The sequence below is a fragment of the Mirounga leonina genome, unplaced genomic scaffold (assembly GCF_011800145.1).
Source record: "Mirounga leonina isolate KUSES-001 unplaced genomic scaffold, KU_Mleo_1.0 Mir_224, whole genome shotgun sequence".
Taxonomy (NCBI): domain Eukaryota; kingdom Metazoa; phylum Chordata; class Mammalia; order Carnivora; family Phocidae; genus Mirounga; species Mirounga leonina.
This window is the reverse complement of record NW_023270615.1, coordinates 21,402,494-21,416,628: the sequence shown is the minus strand read 5'-3', so window position 1 is coordinate 21,416,628 and position 14,135 is coordinate 21,402,494. Positions and strand designations below refer to the sequence as shown.

General features: G+C 44.2%; 1 long non-coding RNA gene and 1 pseudogene across 2 annotated transcripts; one reads left to right on the top strand and one right to left on the bottom strand.

Moving 5' to 3' along the window:
• Positions 1–266: 266 nt before the first annotated feature.
• Positions 267–5,692, bottom strand: LOC118026405. Of its 2 annotated transcripts, none has more exons than XR_004683560.1 (4): positions 5,615–5,692; positions 4,663–4,743; positions 1,791–4,054; positions 267–595 (listed from the first exon to the last, which is right to left on the bottom strand). It is a non-coding gene; the product is annotated as an uncharacterized LOC118026405 (long non-coding RNA). The 2 variants fall into 2 exon arrangements; XR_004683561.1 differs by having other exon boundaries at positions 1,791–1,957.
• Positions 5,693–13,039: 7,347 nt separating this feature from the next.
• Positions 13,040–13,701, top strand: LOC118026258 (annotated as a pseudogene).
• The last annotated feature ends 434 nt before the right edge of the window (positions 13,702–14,135 follow it).

Genomic DNA, 14,135 nt, shown 5'->3' with positions numbered 1-14,135 from the left:
AACATCACCTTTGACAAATGACAAGACATCATCCGAATCTGTATCTGACGACAAAAAGCCACCTAACTCTAGATGCTGGCCGCTCAACCATATCCTAGGCCCAATTGAATAAACGCTATTAGATTGAGGAACAAAAGATATCTTAAAAACACACAAAGAGTAAATTTCACCTTCCCTTTCTAATAAAAGTTACTTCTAGGAAACAGATGATCAGAATATATTTTGTAAGCAATAAATGAACAGAGAAAATCAGATCCCCTGCAATGTTCTACCCGCAGGGAAAGTAACTCTTGAACCAAATGGAGAATGCTGAGAGCTACTTAAGTTTTACTTCGTAGCTCAACTAGAAAAAAGAGGAAAGCCCAGGAGGTTTGGGGTTAATCAGAAGTTTTACCTCCAGTCCTGACTTGAAGATGACATTGTGCCAAATGGACCTGCTGCTCTCTCTGAATGCTGACGTCCTGTGACAAGCAGCATCACTGACTCACATGCTGATGTTCAAAACTTCGGGTCTCATGGAGCCAGAGGGGAGAAGTGCTGTCAGGTGGGGATAAGTAGGACCTCCGACCTATGGCAAGCACACCTGCTTCGGTTTCTGGGAGAAGGGGAAACACATACTTGTTTTTTAAGTACTAATTATCTTCATTCTAAAGTAGACCAATGACTTTGACATTTTTGGAAACGCGAAATGACTCTTCCAAATCAACACCTCAACTCATCTGTTCCTCATGCAACTTGAGTAGGGTCTAGTTTACTCCAGCCTCCAGGCCCCCACCTGGAGGACCCTCCTGCACAATCCTGACAGCCCATTACCACCATACCCGGGGAACATGGGGCACAATGCTAAGTTGGAGGACGGCTCTGGGGCTTGTTACCGCCACACCTGTGCCTGGGGGAACAGGGGACACCCTGCTGAACTCGGGGTGCTACTCAAGGTCCATTACCTGCACTCTGCCAGGGGACAGGGGGCACCCCACTGAACTTGGGGACTGTGTGCGGTCCTTACGTGCACTCTTCCAGGGGAACACGGGAAACCCTGAAATGTCCGCAACCCATCCCAAAAAAGCTCGGGTGAGCGGAGCCCTGGAGTTCACGGGGCTGGGGGATACGGCCCGTTGAAGGACTTTCAACGATTAGGAAACTCATCTGAGTTCGCGGGATTAGCTCGCTCCCCGCCTCCTTCGAGGACCCAACTCCCACCCGAGGTGCACCCTACCCCCGGGACCCCACCCCGGCCCACAGCGTGGTCTCACCCAGCCGGGAACTCTACAGGTGAACTCTCCGGGAGCTGGCCTTCTGCCCCACCTCTGCATCCGGGGCCGCTCCGGGTCCTCCCTCAGAGAGGTAACTCCACCCCCACGCGGTGATTGGTCGGGGAGGGTGGTGCCCCGAGCCCATTGGATGCCGCGCCTGCCTCTACCGGCCAACCCGCCCTCAGGCCCGCGGCTCCCTACGTCGGCAGGTGGTCCAGGAGGCCCGTCCTCACGCCAACACCTGCTTGGCGGCGCAGGCGTGGGCGGGGGCTATGGGAGGGGTCCGCCCCCCCCACACACACCCGGCCCATTCCGCGGCCGCCTCTGGCTGCAGACCACCCCCAGAGCCCTGCCCCTTCCCTTCCTGCACCAACCCCTGCCTGCAGAGCTGTTCCCGGCTCCCGGCAAGATCAGCTGCGCTCGGACCTTCTGAGGCTTTGGGCTTTAGGAAATGCAATGGTTTCACGCATTTCCAAGGCAGTTTTAAACCCAAAAACTAATGCTCTAAACGTGAAGAGCTTCGCCTTCTGGTCTCACCCATGGACTGGATAGTGCTTCTTGGACCTTCAAAGCATCCTTGTAGGATGAGCCCGTTTATGCTGGAATATATATACATATGCTTGGTTCTGCAGGGAAGCTCCAGGATGAAGAACAGCCGCCCTTCTCTGCTGTTGGAGTTGTGAACGAGGAACATTTATTTTTCACTTAAAAAGAAAACATATTGTTATTCTCGACACTGAATGAACAAACCCTTTTAAACACTTTAGAGAAAAAAGAAGAGAGTTTTATTCAAACCCAAGTCAGGACAGCTGCCTGCCTGGGAGACACAATCTTCACAAAAAAGGGAGTGCTCCGGGGAAGGAACATTTGAGGCAGGTTTATATATTTGTTCTGTGTTGATTTACATACAGAGTTACATATCATCATGAGGAAGAACATTCAAGAAAGTTACAGACTTTCTCTTATGTTTTCAGTTTGTACAAGTTGGTATGACTCTAATCTTATGGAAGCCAGAGAGGTTCTTTTGTTTTTCTTATCTTTATGTTTGCAATGGCATTTTGGGATTATCTTTTTCTTCTCAAACCAGATGTACAATATGTGCTTGGGACAGAAATAGGACCCATACTCTGAGGCTTGGCCCAGTCATTTTGACCTTGGTAAAATGTTAAAGGATAGCTTCTCTGGGAGCCCAGGATCCAGGCCCACGGATGGTAAAAGATAAAAATTTCCATTATCATTAGAATTGCTACTAAAGGGAGGAACTTGAGACAAAAGTACCTTTAACAATAGTGCCAAAAAATCAAAATGATGCCTAGAGAAGTTCACCTGTCCCACGGTCAACACAGGTAACAGAGGTGTTCACGATGAGGTTGTGTGTGTTGGGTGAGGCTGGTGGCACAGAAGAAGGTGCTCGGCCAGCTCTCCACCCGGGCCTCACCTGTCCTCAGCCAGGAACCTGCTCACGGCCCTCACGTGTCACAACTCTCACACGGGAGACCCACAGCCAACCCTGGAGCCCGCCCTGCCCACACCCTCCTGCAGAATGCACTCAGCTCTCCTGTGGGACCCCTGTCAGCTTTACCCAGACCTGGAACTCCCCCATCTGCTGCAGAGCTCCACGATTCCCCCTCTTCTTCCAAAATGACACTGGCCCAAGGCTCTCATTAGAAAGGTGGAAGGCTACCTAATGAATGGTTCACACCTACTTTCTCCTTCTGTCTTATTTCTCTCCACTTACCTTCCCACCTGTGCAAACTGTAAGTAACATATCAATGGAACATGAACATGCTCTGAGATCTAAATCTTTCATCGCAGCCTTCCGAGGACTAGTGTATCCTAAAACAGGGTGTTTTAAAACTATCATCTACAGAATAGTACAGCCAAAATCACTACATTTTAACCTCACTCTTCATGAAGCAGAACATTGTCTTTCTCTTTTCTTCTTTTACTTAAATTCCAGTTAGTTAACATGCAGTGTAATATTCACTTCAGGTGTAGGATCTAGTGAATCCTCACCTGTATATAACACCTGATGTTCATCCCAACAAATGCCCTAATACCCATCACCCATATAACCCTTCTCCCCACACATCTGCCCTCCAGCAACCCTCAGTTTGTTCTCTACGGTTGAGTCTGTTTCCTCGTTTGCCTCTCCCCCACCCCATGTTCATCTGTTTTCTTTCTGAAATTTGATATGAGTGAAATCATAGAGTATTTGTCTTTCTCTGACTTACTGATTTTGCTTAGCTTACTATACTCTAGATCCACCCACATCCTTGCAAATGGTAAGATTTAATTCTTTTTGAAGCTGGGTCATATTCATCATATATATATGTACCCCACATCTTCTTTATCCATTCATCAGTGCATGGACTTTGGGATTCTCTGCATAGTCTGGCTATTGTTGATAATGCTGCTATAAATATCACAGTGCTTGTACCCTTCGAATCTGCATTTTTGTATCCTTTGGGTAAATACCTAATAGTGCAATTGCTAGATCATATGGTTGTTCAATTTTTAACTTTTTGAGGAACCTCCACACTGTTTTCCAGAGTGGCTGCACCAGCCTGCATTCCCACCAACAGGATGGGAGGGTTCCTCTTTAAGCAGAACATTATCTGCCAGCAATTTCATGAGGAGGCAACAGAAACTCTGTGGGATGACCTGACTGACCCAGTGTCAGGCAAGCAATTCCAGAATTCACCCTGGGGCTCCTGACGCCAAGCCCCTCGAAGCCACCAGCATGCCTCTATCCAGGAGAATTCCCGAAGACTCTCCTTCTGACGCCACCACCAAAGAAACTACAGAGAAAATACGGCACCTCAAAATATCTAGATGATACATTTAGTAAAACTTGGAAGTCAAGCTCAACTTTAAAATGGTAAAGGCTACTTTGAATAATTTTGAATTTTCCCTCTATCCTAATTGTAACTCTTTTGATGGAAAGACTAATCAATTATGAACATCACCTTTGATAAATGACAAGACATCATCCAAGTCTGTATCCGACGACAAAAAGCCACCTAACTCCATATATTAGACACTAAACCAATATCCTAGGCCCAGCTGAATAAACACTGTTAGATTAAGGAACAAAGTAAATGTTAAAGAGGCACAAAGAGTAAATTTCATCTTCCCTTTCTAATAAGTTATTTCTAGGAAACAGATATTCAGAATACATTTTCTAAGCAATAAATGAACAGATAAAATGTTATACCCTGCAATGCTCTACCTGCAGGGAAATTAAGTAACTCTTGCACCAAATCCAGAAGGCTGACAGCTACTTAAGTTTTACTCTGTGGTTCAACTAGAGAAAAGAGAAAAGCTCAGGAGGTTTGGGGTTAATGAGAAGTTTTACCTCTAGCAAAAGTGAGTCCCTGACATGAAGATGACATTGTGCCAATTGTACCTGCTGCTTTCTCTGAACACTGTCGTCCTGTGACAAGCTGCATCACTGACTCACATGCTGATGTTCAAAACTTCGGGTCTCCTGGAGCCAGAGCAGAGAAATGCTGTCAGCTGGGGATAAGTAGGATTTCCCACCTATAGCCTGCACACCTGCTTCGGTTTCTGGGAGAAGGGGAAACACATACTTGTTTCTTAAGTAGTAATTATCTTCATTTTAAAGTAGACCAATGACTTTGTCTTTTTTGGAAAAGCAAAATTATTCTTCCAAATGAACGCCTCAACTCACCTGTTCCTCATGCAACTTGAGTGGGGTCTGGTTTACTCCAGCCTCCAGGCCTCCACCTGGAGGACCCTCCTGCACAATCCTGACAGCCCATTACCACTATCCCTGGGGGGACATAGGGCACAATGTTGAAGTTGGGGGACGGCTCTGGGGCTTGTACCGCCACACCTGTGCCTAGGGGAGCAGGAACCTGGAGAACCCTCCTGCACGAATCTGACATCCCATTACCACCATTCCTGGGCGGGGGGAGGGGCGGAATTCGGGGCACAATGCTGAAGTTGGGGGACGGCTCTGGGGCTTGTTGCCACCACACCTGTGCCTGGGGGAGCAGGAACCTGGAGGACCCTCCCAAACGATCCTGACGGACCATTACCACCATCCCCCTACGGACACGGAAGTTGGGGACTGTGTGCAGTCCTTACGTGCACTCTTCCCGGGGAACACGGGAAACCCTGAAATGTCTGCAACCCATCCCACAAAAGTTCGGGTGAACGGGCGCCCTGGAGTTCACGGGTCTAGGGGTACAGCCAGTTGACCAACATCGGCAGAAGAGACTTTCACGGGAAAAAGAAAACTCATCTGAGTCGCCACGCCCTTCGAGGACCCCGTCTCCCACCCAGGGTGCACCCTATCCCCAGGACCCCCACACCGGCCCACAGAGCGTACTCACCCAGCCGGGAACTCCACAGGTCCACTCTCTCAGAGCGCCTCTTCACCTGCCCCATCTCTGCATTCCGGGGCAGCTCCGGGTTACAGAGAGGTAGCTCCACCCCACAGAGAGGTAGCTCCGCCCCCATGCGGTGATTGGTCGGGAGGGTGGTGCCCCGAGCCCATTGGATGCTGCGCCTGCCTGTACTGGGCGACCCGCCCCTACTTCCGCGCTTCCCGGCGACTGCAGGTGGTCCAGGAGGCCCCTCCTCACGCCAACACCTGGCTTGGCGGCGCAGGCATGGGTGGGGTCGTGGGCAGGCCTCCCCTCCACGCCAGATATCCGGACCCTTCCGCGGACGCCTCTAGCTGCAGACCACCCCCAGAGCCCTGCCCCTTCCCTTTCTGCACCAACCTTGCCTGCAGAGCTGTTCCCGGCTCCCGGCAAGGTCAGCTGCACTCAGACCTTCCGAGGCTTGGGCTTTAGGAAATGCAATGGTTTCCCGCATTTCCAAGGCAATTTTAAGACCCAAAGTGGGAAGAGCTTCACCTTCTGGTCTCACCCATGGAGGGAATAGTGCTTCTTGGACCTTCAAAGCATCCTTCTAGGATGAGCCCGTTTGTGCTGGAATATATATACATACGCTTCGTTCTTCAGGGAAGCTCCAGGATGAAGAACAGCCGCCCTTCTGTGCTGTTGGAGTTGTGAACCAGGAACATTTATTTTTCACTTAAAAAGAAAACACATTGTTATTGTCGACACTGAATGTGCGAAACTTTTTAAATAGTTTAGAGAGAAAGGAAGAGAGTTTTATTCAAACCCAAGTCAGGACGGCGGCCTGGGAGACACAATCTTCACAAAGAAGGGAGTTCTCCGGGGAGGAACATTTGCGTCAGGTTTATATATTTGTTCTGTTTTGTTTTACATACAGAGTTATACATCATCATGAGGAAGAACATTCCAGAAAGTTACAGACTTCTTACGTTTTTAATGTGTGCAAGTTGGTATGACTTTAACCTTTTGGGAGCCAGAGAGGTTCTTTCGTTTTTCCTATCTTTATGTTTGCAATGGCTTTTCTTAAGTTATCTTTTTGTTCTTGAAGCAGATGTACAATATGTGCTTGGGCCAGAAATAGAGCCTATGTTTTGAGGTTTTGCCCAGTCATTTTGAGCTTGGTAAAATGTAGATGGACGTGCCATAGAACAAGGAGACCACTGTGATGTGGGACCCACATGTCCCAAACCTTTCCTCTGCCCTGCAGCTGACCTTCTTCTTAAGACAATCTGACTGTTGGAGAATGTCATTAATGCCACAGGTGTGAGGAGAATGATTACAGTGACAAGATCTCTGACTCATAAACAGTGGTGCCAACACAGGCAAGCCTGAGCAGCCAGGGGACCTTACAAAAAAAGTGATCTAGTTTATTTCTCCCACAAAGTGGTACAAGGATGATGAGCACTGTCTGCAGTGAGGAGTTGGCAAAACCAAGGAACCAGGATGCAGAAGCCAGCAAGGCACAGAGATGGGGGTGCATCATCACTGTGCTGTGCAGGGGCCTGCAGATGGCTGTGTAGCGGTCAAATGCCAGGACCCCTAAGAGAATGCAGTCTGTGCCTCTCAACCTTAGGGAGAGGAACAGCTGAACTACACACCCACCAAAGGAGACAGACTTGTTGACTCCACTGAGCTGAACCAGGAGCTGCGGGACAGTGCTGGTCGTGTAACACAAGCCCAGAAAGCTTAGATTGGAGAGGGAAAAGTACATGGAGTCTGAAGACGTGGGTCCAGTTGGGAAAATGCAATGACAGTGGTGTTTCCCAGCAGAGTAAACATATAGAAGATCAGGGCGCCTGGGTGGCTCAGTTGGTTAAGCGACTGCCTTCGGCTCAGGTCATGGTCCTGGAGTCCCGGGATCGAGTCCCGCATCGGGCTCCCTGCTCAGCAGGGGGTCTGCTTCCCCCTCTGCCCTCTTCCCTCTCGTGCTCTCTGTCTCTCATTCTCTCTCTCTCAAAAATAAATAAATAAAATCTTCAAAAAAAATATATATATATAGAAGATCAGAAAAACCACAAAGAGGACTAGCTCCAGTTGAGGCCGCTCAGAGAAACCCAGCAGGATAAACCCAGTGAAAGAGTGCCATTTTTCTGTTCCATCCTCTGTTAGCACATGTTTCCTGTCAAGACCAAGCATTTAGCTCCTTTCTCCTTTTTGCCACCATCCTGGTGTGTGTGGTTGACTGTTCCTCGCCATGTCTTCTCACAAGACTATCAGGATCAAGTGATTCCTGACCAAGAAACAAAAGCAGAATTGTCCCATTCCCCAGTGGATTTGGATGAAAACTGGTAATAAAATCAGGCACAACTCCAAGAGGAGGCACTGGAGAACCAGGGTTAGTCTATAAGGCATCGCACATCATGCGATGACACACCTAATTGGCACACATATTTAAGCTGCATGAAGATCACGTGTTCCTATCTTATCACTCTGTAAACATCCCTCCTACCTGGCCAATAGACATGTTTTATCAGGGAAATGATTTTTGTCTGTTACTGTGCCTCTACACCAGTAGGTGGGTTCAGTAATAAATGTGAGAACTTGGCCGAACAGCTGCTGTGTTCTGATTTGTGAAGTACTGAATTCCCCCTCATATCAGAGCTCACATATCACTGTCTCATAGAACTTTCTGCAGTGATAGAAATGTCCCTTGACAACCAAGTACTTAAAGTGTAGTTGGGGGTGCCTGGGTGGCTCAGTCGGTTAAGTGTTTGACTTCAACTCAGGTCATGATCTCGGGGTCCTGGGACCAGGCTCCTTGCTCCAGCGGTTGTCTGCTTGTCCCTGTCCCTCTGCCCCTCCCCCCGGCTCATGCTCTCTGTCTCTCTCAAACAAAATCTTGAAAAAAAAAACAACGAACATTTTGGGGCGACTGGGTGGCTCAGTCGTTAAGCGTTTGCCTTCGGCTCAGGTCATGATCCCAGAGTCCTGGGATCAAGCCCCACATCGGGCTCCCTGCTCAGCAGGAAGCCTGCTTCTCCCTCTCCCACTCTCCCCATTTGTGTTCCCTCTCTCACTGTGTCTCTGTCAAATAAATAAATAAAATCTTTAAAAAAAACAACAACAAGCATTTAGCAATTTATTTTCTAAAGATTTATTGATTTATTTTAGAGAGAGAGAGAGCACACAAGCAGGGGATGAGGCAGAAGCAGAGGGAGAGAATCTCAAGCAAGCTCTGACTCCCTGCTGAGCACCGAGCCCAACATGGGGCTCAATCTCACCACCCAGAGATCACAACCTGAGCCGAGATGAAGAGTTGGACGCTTCACCGACTAAGCCAAGCAAGAGTCCCAAGCATTTAGCAATTTTTAAAAGAAATCTTAAAAAAAAAAAAAAAAGGTGGGGCGGGTGGATTTATCGTAAGACATGGCCATGGGATTTCATCAGTAACTACTGAATAAATGATGTACTCATTGAAATTACATAGGTTATTACTAATTTAGTTCCACATTATCATAAAAAGGAAATCATTATGATTTAATATACAAAAAATCAAATAATGGACCTTGTGTTGGCATCAGTCATAGGTATAAAAGACCTTTCAGTCTGAGCTTAATAGGACTTAAAGTACTGTAAAAACATACATACATTTTAGAGAGAATGGGGATGAGGGAAAAAGAGGCAGAGCAATCAGAAAGAATCAGGAAGAGATGCAGACAGAGGGAGAGACTTTATTGTAAATATGTATCTCATGATTCTACACAACTGGATTTGCACATACCTCACATGCAATAAAACAGAATACAACATAATCTTGAAGAAAATACATTCAGAGATAGGAATTTATGACCTAGAATGTACTTATACAAAGAATTCAATTATGGGTAAAATATCACCACTAGTTCTTTATATAAACATTGTGTCAAAATTACCTCTAATGTATTTTTGAAAGCTACATGTTTGGTTTTTGTGTTTTTGTGTGGCAGTAAAACAATTAAATACTTGATCAGAGAGAACCTGAAAACAACACCATTCAATCACAGTGCTTAACTTTTGCCCAAAAGATGCTTAAAATTACCGTACCAATTTATCAGGAACTCTGAAAATTCATTGGCCCTATACCCTCAGTTGGAATCAGAACTTTCAAATGCAGTGGCCAACACTTTCCTCTTCCTTCTGCAGATTTCTGTTTCACACATTACCAAAGTAAAGTACATAAAATTCCTGAGTTTGGATTATTCACTATTAACATTTTTTTAAATTTTATTATGCTGTGTTAGTCACCATACATCATTAGTTTCTGATGTAGTGATCCATGATTCATTGTTTTCATATAACACCCAGTGCTCCATGCAGTATGTGCCCTCCTTAATACCCATCACCGGGCTAACCCATCCCCCCACCCCCCTCCCCTCTAAAACCCTGTTTGTTTCTCAGAGTCCATAGTCTCTCATGGTTCATCTCTCCCTCCGATTTCTCCCCCTTCATTTTTCCCTTCCTTCTCCTAATGTCTCCATGCTATTCCTTATGTTCCACAAATAAGTGAAACCATATGATAATTGGCTTTCTCTGCTTGACTTATTTCACTTAGCATAATCTCCTCCAGTCCCATCCATGTTGATGTAAAAGTTGGGTATTCATCCTTTCTGATGGCTGAGTAATATTCCATTGTATATATGGACCACATCTTCTTCATTCATTCATCTGTTGAAGGGCATCTCAGCTCTTTCCACTATTAACATTTTAATCAGAATAAACACTTTAACAAGTTATCCAGTTGAGTAATCTATGTACAAAGTGTAATATTGACATCACTCTCTATGATACAATAATTAAAATGGATAAGAACTTGGAGATAAAGACAGATACATTCTCAAAGCAATGACAGGTCAAAGCGCTATAATGCAAACTTTAAAGTACTATAAGGAAAGGTATAAAGAAAAGGATATTTTGGTATTATATGAATCTCAGACATCCATCAACATTAGGTTAATTATCATGTTTCTGAAAGCTATCTTGAAGAGTTAGTGACACTGGACTCAACAAATTGTCAGCTCTAAGGCAGGTCTGATGACCATTTTCATCCAGCTACTTAGTACTGAAGAAGCATAGTTATATACCAACCAAATAGACATCAGAGAATGAGCATTTCAGTTCCTTCATATGCAAATGTTCAGGAATACAGCACATTTTTAAGTATTCTAAGACTTTCAAAATCTGAATTGGGTTTGGGTGTAGACCCATTGATGTATGAAAGAAATTGATACAAAACTGGCCTAAAATAAATGTTCATAAAACGTGAATAGGAGATGTGGTATTTCACACTATTTTATACCTCCTTTGATTTCCTCTAAGGATGTGTTCTCTGGTATCCACAACAAAAATCTATGCTCAGAAAATTTCTTAATGGGATTAATTATAAAAGTATCTGAGACCATCTAAATGTGCAACAACAGGGTATATCCCCTGACTCACACCTGCTTGGAGGAGCAAATAAAAACAAACCATGGTTCAGTGTCATGCACATACACAGAGATACGGAGACACCTGTTTAAATAACTTCCTGACAGATTTTTAAATGGGCCTCATAAAGGAAGCATTCACCAAAGTGAAGGAGGGCAAAAATAAAATGCTAACTCTTCCAAGGAAAACACCAATATCATAATGCACCACTAGAATAAAGCAATGATATGTTTTAACATTATCCTATCAGTAAGAAATAAGAAGGTAGTTGAGAAAAGATAAAACCCTGGTGAGAGGAACTTGTACAAATGTTTTGCTGCTTTACAGGATTTTGTGTGTGTGTGTGTGTGTGTAATTATATAGATAGATGATAGATAGATGATAGATGATAGATAGATAGATAGATAGATAGATAGATAGATAGATAGATAGATAGAGATAGAGATATGAAGGAATGTTGAATAGCTACCTATCTTACAGGTATAAAAATGAAAACCATTTTAAGTTGAAAAACAAAATATCAGGCAAAGGAGATGCCCACTAAAAGAGAAAAACGAATGCAATTGTCTCCCTGTTACAATTGCTTCCAGTGCTCTGCTGGTGAGCACACTGGGAGGGAACTACCATACTCATGTCATAGTCTACAACCTTACTTTTTTTTTTCTCATCACATTCAGGAAAATTATTATCCTTTAGTAATGCTGGATATATGAGAAAGATCAGGCTGCAAATGGCATTTTCCCATCACTTCTCAAGAGTATGTTCTGCTGATCTAGGTCACTTTGCTCCCTTCTTCCTCCCCAACTAGGCATGCATCCCTCTTCAATCTCTGTGCACCACCACAGAAAGCAATCTTCCCAGAGAAAGGATAAGTCTTGAGTAAGATTAAATGAGAAATTTCATTTCATTTCCTTCTTATCATACTTAAAGAATTGTGTGAGTACAATGAGATACAACCTCAAACCGGTCACAGTGGCTAAAATGAACAACTCAGGAAACAACAGATATTGGCAAGGATGTGGAGAAAGGGGAACCCTCCTACACTGTTGGTGGGAATGCATGCTGGTGCAGCCACTCTGGAAAACAGTATGGAGGTTCCTCAAAAAGTTGAAAATAGAGCTACCCTACGACCCAGCAATTGCACTACTAGGTATTTATCCAAAAGATATAAACATAGTGATTCGAAGGGACACAGGCACCCCAATGTTTATAGCAGCAATGTCCACAATAGCCAAAACATGAAATGAGCCCAGATGTCCATTGACAGATGAATGGATAAAGAAGAGGTGGTATATATACAATGGAATACTACTCAGGCACTGAAAAGAATGAAATCTTGCCATTTGCAATGACATGGATGGAACTAGAGGGGATTATGCTAATCAAAATAAGTCAGTCAGAGAAAGACAAATACCATATGATTTCACTCATGTGGAATTTAAGAAACAAAATAGAGGATCATAGGGGAAGGGAGGGAAAAATAAAATAAGATGAAATCAGAGAGGGAGACAAACCACAAGAGATTCTTAACTCTAGGAAACAAAGGGAGGGTTGCTGGAGGGAAAGTTGGGGGGGGATGGGGTAATTGGGTAAAGGTCATTAAGGAGGGCACCTGAAATAATGAGCACTGGGTGTTATATGCAACTGATCAATCACTGAACTCTACCCCTGAAACTAATAATATACTGTATGCTAACTGAATTGAATTTAAGTAAAAAATTTCCAAAATGGGTGTACAAATATCTCTTATATACCCTGATTTTAATTATTATGGTTATATATCCAGAAGTGGAATTGCTGGATCATGTGGTGATTCTGTTGTCAAGTTTTTACAAACCCCCCTACTATCTTCCACAATGGCTGTGCCAGTTTACATTTCCTCCCAAAGTGCACGGATTCCAGTGTCTCCACATCCTCTCCAACACTTTTTATCTTCTGGGGTTTTGTGCTTAACTTTATTATTATTTTTGTGGGTTTTTTGATAGTAGCCTTTCTGATGGATGTGAGTTGATGGCAAATTGATTGTTGGCAAAGGTGCAAAAAGCAATTCAAAGAGAATTTGCTGAGCGGTCTTGTTCTCCACCTTTCTCTTCTTGTCGCTGAGGCTGTTCTGCTCTTGTCAGCCTCTGGCCTGCAGCCTCCTTGAGAGGGAGCACCATGCCTTCAATTAAGCTGCAGAGTTCTGATGGAGAGATATTGGAGGTTGATGTTGGAATTGCCAAACAGTCTGTGATTATCAAGACCCATTTTGGAAGATTTGGGAATGGATGAGGGAGGAGATAATGACCCAGTTCCTCTACCAAATGTCAACACAGCAATATTACAAAAGATCAATTCAGTGGTTCACACAACCACAAGGATGAACCTCCTCCCCCTGAGGATGATGAGAACAAAGAAAAGCAAACAGATGATATCCTTGTTTGGGACCCAGAATTCCTGAAAGTTGACCCAGAAACACTTTTTTAACTTATTCTGGCTGCGAGCTACTTAGACATCAAAGGTTTGCATGATATTCCATGCAAGACTGATGTCAATATGATCAAGGGGAAAACTTCTGAGGAGGTTCACGAGACCTTCAATATCAAGAATGACTTTACTGAAGAAGAGGAAGCTGAGGTAACAAAGAGAACCAGTGGCGTGAAGAGAAGTGAAGTGTGGGGCCTGACACTGTAACACTGTAAGGATAGTTCCAATTACTAGTTGCACTGCTCTGCTTATAATTGTTAATATTAGACAAATTAAAAAAAACCCAAAAATCAATAAAGGAATTTAGTGATTTGAAAATTCAAAAAAAAAAAATTAGACAAATAGTAGACAAATGCAGCAGAAAATCAGTTGCTTGAGCAAAATACTGTCTTCCTTGCATGTGTAGCTTGAATAGATTCCAAATTTATCGCTGAGTTTCTTCCAGTATGATCAAAAGTTTCTTTTTTATTTGCCCTGAATAAAACTGAACTATGGATTCTCTATAGAAGGTGGCATTTGGGGCTTTCCCTCTCTTTGTAGAGTGATTTCTGCCTCGTTTATTGTGTAGTTAACTTTAGTTTAATGACCTTTTTAAAGTTGGCATTGTAGATAAAATATG